Source organism: Monodon monoceros, unplaced genomic scaffold, assembly GCF_005190385.1.
Source record: "Monodon monoceros isolate NGI ecotype Baffin Bay Population unplaced genomic scaffold, NGI_Narwhal_1 Super_Scaffold_4, whole genome shotgun sequence".
NCBI classification, from domain to species: Eukaryota; Metazoa; Chordata; class Mammalia; order Artiodactyla; family Monodontidae; genus Monodon; species Monodon monoceros.
The window spans coordinates 2,727,617-2,732,369 of NW_021703781.1; the positions used below are offsets into that span (position 1 = coordinate 2,727,617).

General features: G+C 42.2%; 1 protein-coding gene across 1 annotated transcript in view; it reads left to right on the forward strand.

The window, feature by feature from the left end:
* DISC1 (DISC1 scaffold protein) overlaps positions 1 to 890 on the forward strand; it is a 355,475-nt gene extending 354,585 nt beyond the window's left edge. The window contains exon 14 of the mRNA XM_029245025.1: positions 657 to 890. The gene's annotated coding sequence lies outside the window, so the exon portion shown is untranslated. The remainder of the gene's footprint in view (positions 1 to 656) is intronic.
* The last annotated feature ends 3,863 nt before the right edge of the window (positions 891 to 4,753 follow it).

Sequence of the window (4,753 nt, forward strand, 5' to 3'; positions counted from 1 at the left end):
CAGTGCAGTACTCAGTGAATCAGTGCTGTACTCAGTGAATCAGTGCAGTACTCAGTGAATCAGTGCAGTACTCAGTGAATCAGTGCTGTACTCAGTGAGGCAGTGCTGTACTCAGTGAATCAGTGCTGTACTCAGTGAGGCAGTGCTATACTCAGCAACGTGGGGCACTGCAGGCCCTTCCCTGCTGAGGCAGCTGTAAAACAGGCTGAGCTCACCAGGCAGCGCTCCTCAAGGTGCGCTGAGGAAGGCAGCCTTGAGAGATGCTCCACAGTCGCACGGCTCTCCTTTGGCGTGAGTCCATTTGAGAAGTGTGCCATGCCATCACCCGCTTGGAGACCACGGTGCAATGAGCATATCAGCCTGTGATAATGCTTGGAATGAGGAAACCCTCTTGTTTTTGTCTAACCCCGAACTCCCACGTTTAATGGATCATAGGGTTTTTTAAATTTAAATTCTATTAATATTCCATCAGTCTAGTGCTGTGCAGCACTGCATTCTCCAGGAGCGTCGTGATCCAAACGCTGATTTACATCACTTATGTATGCATTAGAGATGAAGCTCAAAACTTTTGCAGTGTTGAGTTAATAATGACTTGCTGCAGTTTGTAAGTGTAATTGACTAACTGGTCTTTTTGTGCTTCTGTCTCATTGATACAGGAGTGAGATGCTCCTGCCTCCATCAGGATCCATGGACACTAGACAATCTTTGTCATTTCCTGAAGTCATGCTGCCGTTTCCGGAAGGCAGCTGATGCTTTGCTCAGCCTTCCGTGCTGTGCTGTGCTTCCGTCAGGAGATGGCCCTGCTTAAGCCAGCAAGTGGCCATAGTCCAGAGAACAAAGCAAAAGCATAACATTGTGAATTTTCTGATTGTATTTCCTGCAATTTTCTGTTGAGCATTTAAAAATATATACTATACATATTTTAATAATAAGTATAATTAGTTTGTTCCAGGAATGCTTGGTTTTGCAATGATGGAGAAAATTCCTGAATTATTTATCATGTCTAAAAAATAATTATGTACTAGTCATATGGCACATGGAATTCTTGAATCCTTGAATTAATTCCAGTGAAGCAAAACTTGGAAAGAGTCAGGATTGTCTCTAATGAATCCCTACTTTGAGAAGTGTCATTTTAAAAAGCCCCACAACGCATCTTAACCGTCACTAACCCAAGTGTTTTGTATTTACTCAGACACCATCATGAATAATTCTGTGAGGTTATGATGTATTTGAAAATTCTGGAAGCTAATGACTGTCTGAGTGTGCCCCAAATAAGGGTTCTCCGGTGGCCCCAGTGGGCAACATGTCCATCTCCTTGTTGAGATGCCAGATCAAGGCAGGTGAATGATGCTACAGCTCATCTGTGATCTGTGCTGGTGTCAGAGGCAACCAGGAAGCCTGTACAAGGCCAGGGTGATTCCTCTGGCCACATGACCTTCTCAGGACAAGCCCCTCTTCTGCCACTGTGACCCCAGAAGACCCAGGACTGTGTATCCCAGATCATTATATAGGGCAGTTTCTATCAGGACAACATAAGAAGAGATCAGGGCTTGAACTTAAAAGCCACAAAGCAATAGCAATAAAAATCCAAGCTTTTATGGAGACAGTCAAGACCACAAGCACAAGTGCAGGTGGAAAATGCTGCCTTTGGGTCTGATTTCACTGTGGCACCATGCGAGAGAATCAATGATAGATTACATGGTCCTCCACGCTGAGGTGCTAGCATCCAAATGCCACCCATTTATCGTCCACCAGCCCGAGCATGTTCGCAGTCAGTGACACTCCCAGTTCCTTGCAACTTCCTGAAATTTCAACATCAAAATGATCTTCCTCAAATCAGGTGAGCATGTATATCAGTGGTCCCCAACCTTTCGGGCACCAGGGACCGGTTTTGTGGAAGACAATTTTTCCACAGCCTGGAGGTGGGGGAATGGTTCGGGTGGCGATGTGAGTGCTGGGGCACGGCAGATGAAGCTTCGCTCACTTACCTGCCGCTCCCCTCCTGCTGTGCGGCCTGGCTTCTAACAGGCCGTGGACCAGTCCCGGTCCACTGCCCAGGGGTTGGGGATCTCTGATGGATAGCGTATTGGACACTTTTCTTTCTGTGCAGTAAGGCTGGTTTCCCCACCCCAGGAGCACAGAAGGGCTCGCATGTGTGTGCTGGGACTGTCCCAAGACCTTTATAATCGTTATCATCTGACTTCTTATTCCAACCTTGTGGGGTAGGTGTTTACACATGATGGACTTGAGCCTTAGGAGACCAATGAACTGTCCCCATGGCACAGAGCTGCTGAGCGGGGGGCCAGCAGCAGCCATTAGAGACAGGTAGACTGCTCTTAACTGTGCTCTTCCTAAAGTGCCTTTAATGTCTTTCTGGGACTGTGACCCAAGGAGCTTATTTGTTCCCTTAAGAACTCATGGTCACCGTGGGAGTCCTGACTGGAGAATCAGAGAAACTGAGCCTGGGGAAACCCTGGCTTCCCACACCCCCAGGTGAGCCCCGCTGCTCTGTGACCATGAAGTCTAGGCTCAGACAGCCTTCAACAGACTTACCACCCACCACTGTCCTAACCAACCATTCATTCCCCATCCACCTCAAAAGCCATGCCAGGAACAATCACTTACTGCCTGACAACAGGCAGGTTTTCTTGAAAACCCCCATCTAATCGGTATTTTTCAGAAAACAGTCAAGATAGCAACATTGCACTCATTGTTTAATGCCTTCTTGAGAAATGATTCGGTGCTCTTATTTTGAATACCCTCACCTTACTTAATCTTTGAATTTTGTCATGTAGTTTATTACTTCATGAAACTTACTTTTCATATGTGAAATTAAAACTGTTATCCAAGCCATGGTGCACCTTTAACATTTTTTTATCTTCTGGAGTGTGGATGACAGAAAAATGTATCAGCTTTCCTCATCTCATCTTTCTGTTACAGGATGATTCATTATATGGTTACTTACATTGCACCAAATGTTTCTAATCAATGCTTTGAAGTTGTGTATGTGTTTACTTTCAGATATTAACCAGTCAGAAAACGATGGAATTTTCTATTCCAGACCCTTTGAGGAAATTGAAAATAACATTACCACTAAGTGGGGAACAGGACAGGGTGCCCACTAACACTAATGGAAATATTTTACTGGAGATACTGGCTAATTCAGTTATGCAAGAAAAATAAATGAGAGTTACAATCTGGAAAGGAGGAGATACAACATTAACAATGACAGATGATGTTGCTGTAAGACAGACAACCTAAGAAAATTAACAAAAACACAAAATTTATTTACACAAATAACAGCACAATCAACTTACCAAAATCAATAGGCTTTACGTATCCAAACAATAATCAGAAAATAAAGTATAAGGAAAGATCTGACTTTCAATAGCAGCAAAAAAGAAAAAACAGCTAGGAACAAATTTAAATAAGAAACGTCTAAGTCTTAGATGAAGGAAATTTTAAGATGAAGAACACAAGAGAAGAATAAAGAGGAAGACACGTGAAACTTTTGAGTAAGAAGTCATCATAAATTGTCAAATCTCTGTAAATTAATTCATAAATATTACCTGATCCTGAGTCACAAATGTCTAGCTATTCCCAGTATCCATTTTCTGCTTCATCCTTTCAAGCAATTCTTCATCCACGTACTTGAACTACAGATGTACTTACACACTTGCAGAGTTGCCACGTGCATTTATACTGTTAAAGCAGTTAAACAAGGAGGCCATTAGCCCGAGGGGGCTCTAAAGCCCTGGAGCCTACACCAGCAAACCCACAGCTAAGCCTGTAAATGCCTCAAGGTTATGAAATTGAAACCTGAGGATGACTGATCATAAACGGACAATTAGGCCTTGAACTGTAGCCAGTCAATACTCCCTTTTCTTTGCTTCCAACTTTTCTCTGTAAAAGTTTTTCCTGCTCCTGTCAGTGGTGCCTCCCAACCACTTCCGGTGTGGCACTTCCTGATTCAGACGGATTTTTGCTAAAAAAAAACTCTTAAAATGTATAACGTGCCTCAGTATATTTTGTAACAACACCATTGTTGGTAAGAGCAAAAATGGGAAACAACCTAAATTTTCATCAATGGTAAACTATTTTTAAATAAATCATGGTACAGTCACACTATGGAATGCTTTGGAGTTGCTAAAAGATCTTTCTACACACGTCTGTTTGCATTTGCAGAAATATCACTCCAAATGGGCCCATGTGACTTAGGGAAGAGGGATGGAAGGAGACTTACTTTTCCTGTATTCTGTTCTTTTAAAAATTTGTACCAAGTGCTTATGTTTACTTCCTCAAAAAATAAAGTTCTTTAAGAAAAAAACTGTGAAGAAGAAGTACAATTCTGCAGCCTGTGGAATGAAAACCACGGTCACATAAAGATAGACAAAATGAAAAGGCAGAGGACTACGTACCAGATGAAGGGACAAGATAAAACCCCAGAAAAACAATGAAATGAAGTGGAGATAGGCAACCTTCCAGAAAAATAATTCAGAATAAAGATAGTGAAGATGATGCAGGACGTTGGAAAAAGAATGGAGGCAAAGATCGAGAAAATGCAAGAAATGTTTAATAAAGACCTAGAAGAATTAAAGAAAAAACACCTAGAAGAATTAAAGAACAAACAAACAGGTATGAACAATACAATAAGTGAAATGAAAAATACACTAGAGGGAATCAATAGCAGAATAACTTAGTCAGAAGAATGGATAAGTGACCTGGAAGACAGAATGGTGAAATTCACTGCCAC